This window comes from Ambystoma mexicanum, chromosome 3p, assembly GCF_040938575.1.
Source record: "Ambystoma mexicanum isolate Mex_15411 chromosome 3p, UKY_AmexF1_1, whole genome shotgun sequence".
NCBI classification, from domain to species: domain Eukaryota; kingdom Metazoa; phylum Chordata; class Amphibia; order Caudata; family Ambystomatidae; genus Ambystoma; species Ambystoma mexicanum.
The window spans coordinates 1157764799-1157779090 of NC_090925.1; positions in this window are offsets into that span (position 1 = coordinate 1157764799).

Consider the following 14292-nt stretch of genomic DNA (forward strand, 5'->3'; position numbering starts at 1 on the left):
AGTGTAACAACCAGTACTTAAGGCAAGAGGTAAATATTGAGAGGCTTAACTGCAGAGCTTACTGCTTATGTGCTATAAGATACAATTCTACAAGTAATGACAAACTCCATTGTCAAAGTCAAGGTAGAAGAGAAGAGAGACTATCTTGTGATCAGAATCGGGTTGTTGGTACAGAGGGGAAAGAAAGGTGGCAAATAGGCTACCCTTCTGGAGTAGATTATCCAGAGGAAGAGGAGCATAGCTGCCAAGAAGTCTTGAAGAGCACTAATGTGGTTTCTTGTTTCCCCTACAATACGTTTAAAGTTTGATGCTGAAGAAGTATAATGAAGTTGTTACACTAAGATAGAAGTTACCACTTAAGTACTTTTCTTGTTGTTGAAGAAGTAGATGGGCAGGCGAGGAAACATGTAGGGCAAGCGGTATTGCCCAAAAGAGCCTGGCAGAGGTAAAAGCCAGGTAGTAGTTGATGCAAGTGCTGAGCTGTGGTTCTGACATAAACAACTCATACTGTTTGTGCCTTGTGAAAACTTGTTAAAGAAAATATATAATTCTTCCTTAAGTTGTCAGAAACCTGAACCCCTTGGATCCTCTGCACAGGTGGCCAGGGAAAGGCCATCGCTATTGGATGCCGAACCAGGGGCAGAGAAGCAAGGGAAAATCACCTGGGTGGTTATTCCTTGGGAAAAGGGGGTGAGGTGGCCTTAGGCGAGACATGGTATCCCCCTTTCCCTAGTGACAACCAACCCAACCTCTCCCCAACCTTTATGGGCTATTATAGCCAGTTCCCCTAATTTCTCCACCAATGACACTTCACCTTACTGGGACGGAGAAGCAGCAAATAAGAGCAATGGAGACTATGCTCTTTTATCACTCTAGTACTGGCAAGAGAAAGATGCCTGCTAGGAGTAGTGAAGGTCAGGCATGTCCCTTTAATGGGAGTCAGGCAGGACTGAATAATCATTCACATCTGCAGCCTGTCAAGGAGCTGCAGGTGTATAAATGGAGCCCAACCCAGTGACAGAGGGAATCAACAGGAGTAGGACCAGGAGCCGGTGCATGCAGCAGGGGATCGTTCAGCATGGCGTGGGAGTGAGGACTCCCTGGAGCAGACCAAGAAAGGTGAAGGGAGCCTTTCTGGAAGGCTGCCCCATTCCTTTCTACTTAAAGTGCTTGTTCCCCTCTGGTGGAGGACCACCCCAGAAGTGTCTGAGGGGCAGAAGCTGGAGCCCCAGCACTAGAGGAAGAAGGCTTTGTGATCCACGCTGTAACACAAACATTCTAAGCGACCAGTGAGTTTCTGGGGCTTTATAAACCCAGTGCGCGGTTGTGAACGTAAGCATTTTTGGAAATACAGGAATGGTCACGTGTGACAGAAAGTACGTTTTCAAAGGTCTCCAAACAGTGAACAGCTCAATTAAAGTGGAACAAACATTTACGTTGTGAAGTATACAAGAAAAGGGGAGGCGTGGCCAGCTGAGGTGTGAGGAAGACATGTTCTCACCAAGCTCTCTAAGGGATCCTGCATAGATATGCTTTCTGTGCATCAAATGGCCTGCAGTGGGACTTTGCACCGAAGAGGGGCCGGACGGGTTTTCAGACTGAGAAACCAATGCTCAAGACTGTCGGAAGGTTGAAGTAGAGTGGAGAGACTACGCTGGACAGATCCAAGATTGCGGGTGCAACTAGGGGACCCTGGTGACGTGCATGGAGACCCGCTGCAGAGAAGGAGCGGGAGATACGCACGAGGCCCGGGACTGCTCCGCACGTCCAGTGCTGAACCAGAGGTGACAGGAGAGGAGATTCGACGACACACAGCCTGGGAAATGGCTGCCGACCTGAAGGAGATGGAGGGGCAGGTGAGCAACGTGCTGCTGATTGTGGGCAGAAGGGACCCGATCAATCTCCGGGAAAGGCAGCGGCTAAGGAGGACACGAAGCCACACAGGGCGCGTAAATAACTGGGCACGCAGGGGGTAGTGCCAGGGTGCTCAACTACAGCCTATCAGGAGAGAATGGATGTCAGTTTGGCTGGTAAAGCCTTATGGCAACCATCCTCTTTGAGCGACGAGAACAATACAGATTTTGAAGAACCCCTATCTCTTTGGTGAAGAGGGAGTCTGCACTTGAACTCCTCTCATAAAACATGGACTATTTGAAGTGAGGGCAGCCTGTGCAGATAACATACTCAAGGTACAGCTGAGCTGCTGGAAGACAGTAGGCAAACTAGCGGATCGGACACACAACGGCCACGGTTGGACCAGAGGGGGCAGTGATCAGAGACAGGGCGGCGCACTGTAAGCCTAGACCCTGAGGCCCCGTGGTCTGGATGGAGCTGGGGGTTGCATCCCTAGAGAACAGGGGAGGCATATGCAGAACTGACATAAAGACAGCGCAAAAATCACTTCTATTGGACCTGGAGAGAAGGGATTTTGCGTAGGAATTTAAATCCAGTGAGGACCCAGAGGGTGTTCTGGGAACACATGCCGGAGGGAGCAAGGACAGGACCCCAGGGATTCCGAGGCACTGCCAGTGGCAGGAGGCCAGAGGCTGCCGACAGGAGGAACGGATGCCAGAATATTGGAGGCAATTGCGGCCCTGAGAGCGTAAATGGAGTCCCACATTGACGAGATCAAATGCAACATTGACCCACTAAGGCAAGATGTGCACAACTTGGCAGGCAGAGTGGGTAGAAAGAAGAGAGAGTAGAAGAGATGTCCGTCACCATGAAGGAACTGCAGGAGAGGGTCCAGGACCTAATGACAAAGGTATGGATGTTGTAAGACCGGGCAGAAGACGCGGAAGGAAGAGAGAAAAGGAGCAATATTTGGATCCTGGGATTGCCAGAGGGACAAGAAGGTAAGGACCCCACAACATGTGTAGAAAATATGTGGCTCCAAGAGATTGGTCCGGGAACATTGTCAGAGGGGTACACAGTAGAGAGAGCCCACAGAGCATTGGTGAGTAGACCCGCCCTCCCACGGAGCACCGCCCCAACCGATTATTTGCAAGATTCTAAACTTCAAGGACAAGGAGAGGATCCTGGCCTTCTCCAGGGAGGGAGGGGGATCCGATGAGGGTTTGCTGCGCTGGCAATTTACCCAGACTATACCTTGCAAAGTCCAGAGAAGGAGAGGCCAGCACATCCCGACGAAAGGAGTATTGCGACAGCAAGGCATAAAATACAGGCTCCTATACCGAGCAACGCTGAAAGTGATTCATAAAGGAAGGCCCTTTTTGTTCGATGATCCAGAGGCAGCAAATGCTTGGATGGACGGTAACGAGGTGGCACCTATGGAAAACAATAGAAACACCTTACACACTGTTATGAGGTGGAATGCCGCAACGCATTAGACACATAGAATGCACAAATTCAGAGGTTGTTATAGTTTGGGGGGATAAGTTGGACATGATGCATTGGATTTTTATTTTCCTGATCTAGGACCCTGGGGGCTAGTGGCTCTGGGAAGCTGGCCCACACGATTTGTCCTTGTTTTTTCAGTAGACGAACAAGTTACTCTCTTACCTGGTAACGTTCTTTCGATGGGATGGTTCGACGACGTTTTCCATATCTATGACAGTAATTACCACAGCTGTGCTGCTTCGGAAAATCTTTCGGCGTCTGCGTCCTGCATCGATGACATAGATATGCCGCCCTCGAGGACCTCCCCCGACGGCCGACGTCACTGGATATTATAAGTAGGACGCACGACGCCCGTAGCCTCAGTTGTAGTTTTTTCCAGAACGTGTGGCACCAGTCTTCTGCCAGTCTGACCACACAAAGCCGTGCGGAAACGTAAGCTGCAATCGCATAAGAAATTCTGTAGCGGGGAAGGCAGGGAGGGAGCGATATGGAATATGTCGTCGGACCATCCCATCGAAAGAACGTTACCAGGTAAGAGAGTAACTTGTTCTTCGAGGGGATTGGGTCCTCCGACGTATTCCATATTTATGACAGACTCCCAAAGCAGTACCAATGCAAGGAGGTGGGAAAAGAATTCAGAAAAACAGAAATTTAGAATGCCCAATCAAATTGCAGAGTAAAGGATCGCCTTGCCAAAGGCCAGATCCTGCCCCCGGATGGAATCGAGGGAGTAGTGACATACAAAAGTATGTACCGAAGCGCAGGTGGCTGCATCACAGATGTTACGAATAGGAACACCCCTCTCTAGGGCAGTAGAGGCAGCCATACCCCTGGTAGAATGGGCCCGTAAGCGGACCAGTGGGTCCTTACCCGCCAAGCGGTAACACTCAAAGATAGCCAAAATAATCCAGCGAGACAAAGACTGTTTCGTCACAGCTTGTCTCAAACGCTTTCCAGCGTAACCAATGAAGAGTTGATCGTCCACTCTGACCCGGGACATGCGTGAAATATAAAAGCTTAACGCTCTCCTAGGATCAAGCCTATGGAGCCTCTCCTCTTCCTTACCAGGATGTGGAGGAGGATAAAACGCCGGAAGAACAACCTTCTGGCCTAAATGAAATTCCGACACCACCTTCGGAAGAAAGGAAGGACAAACTCTAAGGACAACCCTGTCCTTATGAAACACAGTGAAGGGTGGCTTAACTGAAAGGGCCTGTAACTCACTCTCTCAGCGAGCGGAAGTGACCGCAACCAAAAATACAGTTTTAAGAGTTAACAGTCTCAAAGGGCATGAATGCAAAGGCTAAAACGGAGCACCTATCAGAAACTTGAGAACAAGGTTCAAATCCCAACCGGGCACCTGGAAAGGAGACGGAGGGAACACATTAGTGAGCTCTTTCAGAAACTGAGAAATTAAGGGAATTTTAAAATAGGAACACTCTTCAGACGAGCGCTTCAATATGGACAGCGCCGCCAGGTAACCTTTAATGGTACCCACTTGAAGGCCACTGTGGGCCAAAGAAAGCAAAAAAGACAGAACCATGGGAATGTCACATGCAAAAGGATCCACATTCTTAACCCTGCACCAGTTGCAGAATTTACGCCAACAGCAACGGTACAGGTAGTTTGTTGCGGGCCGTCTGGCCGAGAGCAACACCTCCATCACGTCTTCAGGGAGGTCCCAATCCTTATACCTCAACCTTTCAGAAACCAAGCGTGAAGGTTGAGGGATCTGACCTCTGGATGGAGAACCTGACCCCCCCTCCCGTGACAGCAGATCGTCTCAGTAGGGAAGACGACTTGGAGGACAGATGGACAAGTCGAGAAGGTCCGGGTACCACGTCCTTTGGACTAACGCCGGAGCAATGAGGATAATCCGGGAACCGAAACTCCGTAACCTCCGCAGTACTTGTGGGATGACAGGGACTGGAAGAAATGCGTACAGCAGTGGGAATGACCACTCCACCACGAACGTGTCTCCTAAGGCTCCTTTTGGAGGAAATTCCCGCGAGCAGAACCTCTCGCACTTCCGGTTGACACTGGAGGCGAAGAGATCCACTTGAGGGGTCCCCCAATCTCCTGAGCCAACTCCCACTCATGCGAATTAATGCTCTGCCTGCTCAGAGCGTCCGTCGTCTCGTTTTCGTCTCGGGCCAGATGAACTGCCGAGATCGAAACTTCCTGCTGGATTGCCCAGAACCAGAGCTGCATTGCCTCCCTGCACAGAGGAAGTGACCCTGCCCCCCATTTTTGTTGAGGTAGTGCATGGCCACCGTGTTGTCCGTCAGGATCAGGACATTCTTCCCACGCACATTCGGCAGATAAGCCTTCAGGGCTAGCCTGACGGCCCTCAGCTCCAACAGATTGATATGGAGTCTGGACTCTGACGGAGATCAACGACCGCTGACTGTCAACTCGTTGGCATGAGCTCCCCATCCCGTGAGGGATGCGTCTGTCACAATCGTCACCTCCGGCCAGGGTAGCCAAAATGGAGCCCTCTTCATCAGATAGTCTTCGACGGCCCACCACGGAAGGTCCGGGGCGACCGAGGACGGCACCTGAACAGGGTCCGACATCCTGCCGGAGGACTGAGCCACTGGAGCTTGATTGCCCATTGCAAAGATCTCATCTGCAACCTGGCCTCCGGCACCAGAAGAATGCAGGATGCCATGAGGCCGAGCAATCTGAAGAACTCAAACGCTGGGAGACTCTGGGCAAGCTGAAACTTGTGCACCATCTGCTGAATGTGATAAGCCCTCACCTGGGGAGGAAAACACTGCCCCAGGGACGTGTTGAGCACTGCTCCGACGTACTGGAGCCTCTGAGTTGGTGTCAAATTGGACTTCTTTAAGTTGAGGGAGAAGCCCAGCTTGTGGAGGGAGTGGCAGGTGACTGACAGATAATCCAGGACTTGCTTGGGAGAGCGCGCCCGGATCAACCATTCGTCCAGGTAGGGGTAGACGTGAATCCCCACTTATTGTGCTTTGGATGTATCGGCACATGAAAATAAGCATCCTTGAGGTCGAGACACAAGGATTTGAGATAGAGTAACAATCTTGAACTTGTCCTTCCTGAGGAGTTTGTTCAAACCGCGCAAGTCCATGATGGGTCTCAATCCCCGTCTTTCTTCAAAATCAAAAAATAAGGGGAATACCATCCCTTGTTCCTCTCCGCTACAGGCACCAGTTCTATGGTGCCTTTCTCCAGCAGGGATTGAATTTCCTGCGCAAAGAGCGGATCCGGACTCTTCAAAGAGATTCCCCGGTGGATTGTCTTGAGGCCTCTGCCGGAAAGGAAGACAGTAGCCGTGGATTATGATCTCCAGAACCCACACATCTGAAGTAATGGCGCGCCACTCTGCAAGATGTTGTGCCAGCCTTCCCCCAACCGGCGAACCATGGGACATGGCCTCATGACTGAGCTGAAGCGGCTGCGGCGTTGCCTGAGGGCAAAGAGGCAACAGCCCGAGCGGCCTTGGCACCTCGAGTACCTTGTTTTCCACCTCTGGCACTCCTACGGTGGCCCCTTTGACTGGCAGCTCCTCTCGCTTTACCAAAGGATGAGTAATAACGAAAGGAACCTCCCCTCCATTGCTGGCCCCTAGGACGAAAAGGCAGAGGTTGTCGAACTGCAGCGCCCAACGACTTCGCTGCAGCTTTTGAGGTCTGCATCCTCTCAAGGCTCTCGTCAGCCTTGCTGCCAAAAAGATGTTCCCCGTCAAAGGGCATGTTGAAGAGCTGGGCCTGCACATCAGGAGCAAACCCCGACTCCCGCAACCACGCAAACCTGCGTATCACGGTGCTCGCCGCCATGGACCGGCTGACGCAATCTGCCATGTCCAAACCCGACTGGACAGCCTCACACATGGCATCCTTGCCATCCTGAACCATAGCAAGGAAACCATCCTGTTCGTCCCCTTCGGGAATATGTTCAGCCGCTAAGGAAACACAGTTCCACAGAGTGTGCGTGAAACGTGACAAGGCACATACGGAGTTGGCCGCCTGAAGCGCCATACCCCCTGAAGAAAACACTTTCTTCGCCCAGCCGTCAAAACGCTTGTTGTCCCTATCTGGAGGGATGGTAGGATACGACGCCTGCTTTGCCGGGGCCGTAACCGCCTGCACCACCAAACTCTCCGGAGTGGGGCGCTTGGACAAGTAGCAGGGAGCGAACAAATTACTCATGTTCTTTTGGAAGAATTATTCTTTATTATTTTCACGGCAAAGACTTGCCCACTGCCGGGAGACTCTCCGGAGCAGTCCAAGCTGCCGCCACCCTCTTCTGTAGAGCCATATGAAACTGCAGTACCGGGTCATTTGGTGGACCAAGGTCGAGGATATCTGTAAGGTCATCCTGAAGAAACTCCCCTGGGGGAGCAGACCATCCCAAGTACTCGGTGACCCTCGACATAAGGCGCCGGTACGAGGAGTCGGCATGAGTGCCAGGCTCAGGCCTACAAAACTCCACCTCCGGAGAGGTGTCCAGCCCACTAGCATCGTGCAGGGACTGCCTCAGGTCCTCAAATTGGCTATGGCCCGAGAGAATCTCGTCTGCCACTGTATTAGGAACCATGCCATCATCAGAGCCCTCATCCACCTCTGAAATAAACTCAAGATGGCGGTAAGAAGGCACAGAATGTGAACGAAAGCCATGCTTGACCTTGGCCAGAGCCTTTCTAGGGGGTTCCACCGAGCCTCGGGGTACCCCCGTCGACACAGCCTCGAAAGGCGTCGAGGGCATCGAGTGATCGGCGTCGACGTGTCCTTCGACAGCCTGGGCGCCGACGACTTCTTCGGAGGCGGGGCCTCGAAAGAGTCTGTCGACGACCTTGGCGCCACCGGAGACAAAGTCTTCCTCGAAGACATCACAGGTTCACACGGTCTCGAGCGCGTCGAGGACCGGGACCTGGACCGGGCATGACGAGAACGATTCCCCTTGTCCGAGCGGGACCTCTATCGCGAATCGTGCCGACCACCCGAGCCCGAAGGCGTGCGAGCGTTGTCTCTCGACCGATCACGACCGACCCCACTCGGAGACGCGGACGGACCAGTGCCCTGCGATTCGAGAATCGCTAACATTTTCTTCCCGAAGGAAGCCCATTCCTCTGGCGTCGCCTGCTTGGTAGGGTAAGCGACCTGCCTACGGGCGGAATCCTCGGAAGAGGACGGGGAAGGTGACTGATGACGGTGCTTCCGGGAGTGCCTCGAAGAGGCAGCGGAGTGGCAGGACCGATTCCGGGACCGAGACTGGACTGGACTGGAGAGTCGTCTTTCGAATCGTCTGTCGAAAGCCCCGCAAACCTCGACTTCCGTGGCTTAGACACCTTACCTACCGATAACTTCTTCTTGCGCTCCCGCAAGGCTTTAGACGTGAGCGACTGGCAGTCGACACAGTCATCCGTGTCATGGGCCTCCCCGAGGCACCAGAGGCAGGCGTCGTGCGAGTCCGTAACCGACATCTTCGACCCACAGTCCCCGCACTTCTTAAATCCCGGACGTGGGGTGGAAGACGATGTAGACATCCTTCACGAAGAAGAAACTTCACAAAACGAACAGGTTCGAAGAACCGAGAAACAATAGAAACTCCAAAGAGTCGACGGAGCGCCGTGATTCCCGAAGCGACCACGTTCGCAGAAAAAACGGAACTGAGGCTACGGGCGTCGTGCATCCTACTTATAACATCCAGTGACGTCGGCCGTCAAAGGAGGTCCTCGAGGGCGGCGTATCGACGTCATCGACGCAGGACGCCGAAAGATTTTCCGAAGCAGCACAGCTGTGGTGATTACTGTCATAGATATGGAATACGTCGGAGGAACCAATCCCCTCGAAATTGCAGATACTGGGTAGTATCCAGCTGCCAAGTTTCTTAAGAGGAGGTGGCATAAATGGCGGTTACTCCTCTACAGGCGGGTTCTGATGGGTGGTTAGTTCAAGTTCAATACAGTTTGTTTTGGTTACAACACGGCTTAGCATTATTTGATAAAAGAAGTCAGGAATTCACAGGGAGAATGGGGAGAGGGAGGACGAGGGGGCTCTGTGCCTGTGACGGGGAGGGTGGAGGAGGAAGGAAAGGGAATGGTTAAATGGCTGAGGTGCTGAAAGTATCCTCCTGGAACGTCAGGGGACTGAACAACTATATAGAATAGGTCAGGGTGGCTTCATATTTACGTTGAAGAGGGATTGGGATATTGGGATAGTGCTGCTATAAGAGACACACCTCACAGTAGAAAAACAGGCCCGGGTCCTACAAGAATGGGGAGGGATGGGATATGGGTCAACCTTTTCTAATTATGCGAGTGGAGAACTTTTCTGGTTAAGCCTAACCGTGCCCTTTCGGAAAGTAGAGGTTTGCACAGATAACGAGGGTAGGATGGTGCTGATACATGGGTTCTTGGATAGAAAAGAGGTGTACCTTATAAATACCTACGCTCCCAACCACCATGCGTCTTTCTTCCGCTCCTTGTAAGCCAGGCTGGCCCCTTTTCGAGGGATGACATGGATCTGGGGTGGAGATTTTAATTGTACTTTGGACCCAACATTGGACCAATCAGACAGCAAGCACACTTCACCATCCCCACCAGCATAAGTCTTAAAGACGCTATTGGAGGAGTTGGAGTTACGAGAAGTCTGGCAGTGGCTGATGGGAACTAAGAAGGAATTTTCATACTACTGAAGTGTGCATAGAATTTATACACGTATTAATTATTTTTTCACTGGGACAGATCAGCTTTAGAAATTTGTGGCAGCATCGTATGAGGGTAGGACGCTATCTGATCATTCCCCTTTGATTGTAGAATGGGTGGTAAGCAACCCACCTGCCCCGGTACCCATATGGAGACAGCAAGCATAAACCTTCTGGGATGGACCCTTCGGGGATAACATGGCAGAACAAATACAAGAGTATTTCAGTATCAATGAGGGGAGTGTCAGTGGCATGGGGAATCTATGGGGCACAGTTAAGTTGGTGATATGGGAGGCTGCTATTGCAAAGGCTGGGGGGATTCAGAGGGAGTTAGTGTGGAAGTTAGAGGAATCGGCAAAGGAAATTAAACAAGTTGAGGAAACCTGTCCAAGGGCGGATGATGGGAAGGGAAACTTATTAGGCTTAGACACGAATGCCTGGAACACTGGGAACTATTAGGTAGATATAGCTATACAAAATACTCAGAGAAACTACATGGGCAAGGGGATAAACTGGACAGGTTTCTAGTGTGGCTATGCCGTGGGGCAAATAACCGGGATAGGATCACTGAGATAGAGGACGAGAGCGGGGAACTATGGAGGTTGCAGAAAGAAATTAAGTTTTCCGAAGATTTTACTGAGACTTATGTGGGGCGGCGGGAGGGGATGAGGCACAATAGATTGTGGAAACTCTGTCGGCGATAGGTTTACCCACCCTGTATAGAGAGCAGGTGGACAAATTATGCACACTACTCATGACAGAGGAGCTGAGGGCAAGACGCTGGGAGGACTTGGCCTTCCGTCCGAGTTTTATAAAGAATTTTTGGGGGAAGTGGCCAGAGACTGTTGCAAACCTTTGTGGAGGCATATGAGGTGGGACGATTACCCCCTAGCATGGAAAAATCTATTAATATCCTAATACTGAAGCTATGGATTAACTGAGATTATAAGATCCTCACTGCGGTCCTTGCGAAGAGACTGAAGAGGGTAATAGGGGAATTGTTTCACCCAGACGGGATATGTCCCAGGAAGAGCGATGTCTGGGAACCTGAGGAAGCTACATGCAGCAATAGACAGGACGCAGAAGTGGTCGGAGGGTTGGCCAAGTGGTGGCAGTGGATGAAGTTAAAGCATTTGACTCAGTAGGGTGGGAGTGGTTGCACACCTCCTTAGGAAGATTTGGGATGGGAGAGGGGTTTATGAGGTGGGTCCGGATGCTCTACTCCATGCCGGTAACGAGGGTGTGCACAGGCCAATGCGTATCAGGAAGGTTCTCTATAAAAAGAGGCACGAAACAGGGATGTCCACTGACCCCCATGCTTTATGTTCTGGCCCTGGAGCCCCTTGCAGTTTTTGAGGAAGGAGTTCAGGGTCACGGGGCTCCTGGTGGATGGAGTACATAATGTGGTATCATGTGGTTCGCTAAGATAGCTCAGCCGGTTCAGCACTCACTGCTGCGATCTGAGCGTGATCTGCAGGTCGCAGGTTCGAATCCTGGCAAGGCCCACTCAGCCTTTCATCCTTCCGAGGTTGATAAATGAGTACCAGTTTCAGTTGGGTGATATTGTATGTAAATATGTGCTATGTAAAGAGCTTTGGATAAAGGTGCTATATAAATAACACATCATTGGGCCTCATTCCGAGTATGGCGGTAAGGGTTAACGGTCACCGTTAATGGTAACGGTGACCGTTAACCCTTACCGCCATATTCCAAGTTCCCTTTGCGGGTTGGCATTTAACGCCTGCTTTTAGCAGGCGTTAAAAAACCAACCCGCAAAGGGACCTTGGAGTAAATTACGGCACCGTAATTTACGGTGCCGTAATTACCGACATCCCCATTCCCATTGAGCTCTATGGGGGCATAAATGGGAATGGGGATGGGCTATGGTGAATGGGGAATTACCGGTCCCTCCAACCTTGGAATGGACCGGTAATTACTCCATTCACCATGCCGGATTTCCATGGAGTAAATAGCTCCATGGTTGCCAACCATGGTTACCGCCAAACTCGGAATGAGGCCCATTATCATTATATGCTGACGACATGCTATATGTGCCCAGCCGAGAAGACAACCTAGTGCATTATCTAGAGGTGTTGGATAACTTTGTAGCATTGTCAGGGATATTGATCAGGAAGGCAAAGTCCTGTATATTTCCCTTAGCAGTATGGGTTGGGGTACAGGAAGTACGACTTCTAAACTTGGGGCTGCAGTGGAGAGTACAGACATTTAGATACCTAGGTGTTAACATATATCATGACATTAAGATGGATCATCAGGAGAATACGCTGCGGGCTAAGACAGGGTTAGGGAGCTCAATGAAGTTCTGAGAGAAATTACCTCGCTTAGTGATGGGCAGAATTGCACATTACGTTTGTTGTATCACTTCCTGAACATTCCGTATCTCATACCGAAGTCCTTCTTCAAGGAATTGCGTGCAGTAAAAGGGGGCTTCATATAGTGATCTGATAGGCGCAGGGTGGCCATGGCCACTTTGTGTGGGTACTATGACAGAGGAGTACGGCTCCTGCACTTCGAATTATATTATTTAGCAGGACAACTGCAATACGTGGCTGGCAGATATAGAGACATTGGAGCACACCCTGCTGCGGGCAGTGGCGGCCCCCTATTTGCTGAAGGAGGTGCTGTGGTTGGGGAGGAACATAATCCGAGACCCCCTTACCTCTTACAGTTGGGTAGGAAGATTTGGACTAGAACTAATGTACTGCTAATATTAGGAGAACACTGGCAGCGATTTATGGAGGAGACATAGCAGACCTAGCGTTGATCAGGTCACAATGGGAAGAAAAAGGCCTAGTGATGGTTGGGGATCTTCTTTTCGCCGAGGGGCTCCTGGAATTTCAAGAGATCGAAGAAGGGTTTGGGTTGCAGAGGGGACAGTTTTTCTACATATTCCAGGTTAGTACATGAGGCACGGAAAAGGTGGCAGAGCTTCCCGAGTATATAGTATACTAGGGCTGCTATATGACATTTCAGAAGGAGGACACAGTGTGTCCAGATTGCACCTGGGGTTGCTAGCAGCATTACCGAAGGATGTCACCAAAGTAAGGCATACATGGAAGTTGGATATAGCTAGGGAGCTTACACAGCCAGAGCGGTCTAGGGTGCAGTTATATCCCAATAATGTCTCAAGAAATGCTAGGCTGAAGCTGACCCAGCTTTATGTGCTTCATAGGGCCTATATGACTCCACATCTTATCTCACAATCTCCAGGCTCAACGGTGAGGGAGTGTCCCAGGTGTGGTGAGGGCGCACATGTTATGCATGTTATGTTATGCACATGATGCACGTTATGGACGTCGCAGATAATTAGAGGGTTCTGGCGAGAGCAGGACCGGTGCAAGGAACTCTGCTGCTCTAGGCAAAGGGTAATTTTGCCGCCCTCTTCTGTACCCCGGCAGCTGCATGCCCTGCTACTTCAGATAAATGCAGTGCCCCCGCACAATGTGAACGACCTACAGCATTCCCTTTACTCCTACTGTTTAAAACTTTCCTTTGACACAGTGGCTTGAATAACGTGAAACGTGTTTCTTCTTACCAAACGCAAGAAACAAAACAGAATCTCGCAGCGACGATGCCTTTAATAGGCTAACCCATAGTTCTGTCCTCTACCGACTATGGTATTGGAATCTTGCAACAAGAATATGATTCATCATATTAAAGGTACCATCTCTGCAACATCCTGTGTATTCTGTGCTTTAACAAAAAACACTTGTGTACTTTATATAATTGTAAAAGTAAATCCCATTTAACATCTCTCTCACTCCAGTAGAAACAGAATTTGCCATAACAAATAGAATGGAAACAAAGAACATCAGTCACGCATGACCATCCCCACCCCACATGCCCAGACAGTACAGCATGAGTAGGAGCACTGCAAGCTCCCCCCTCACAAAAAAGGCAGAGAAAAGGTAACAGTGTTAAGATTCCCTGACGCATCAACGTGGCCAGAGTGGCATTATATGTGGCCTTAAGAAACAGAAACAACACAGGACATAGAAGTGCACATTATCTTCTCACATAGATGGTATAGCATGTGCTGCAACTTTGCAAGCCTCTCCCACTGAGAACAGCGGCAGCACTACAACTTCCCTTGTCTCGTACACACAGAACAGAAAACAGCATGAGCATCACTGGAATAAGCCCCTGAAAATAAAACAGGGACGGAATGTGCAACCACTATGCAACTTTCATGGGCAACAATTACGCAACTTTCCTTCAGTTAGGCACGTC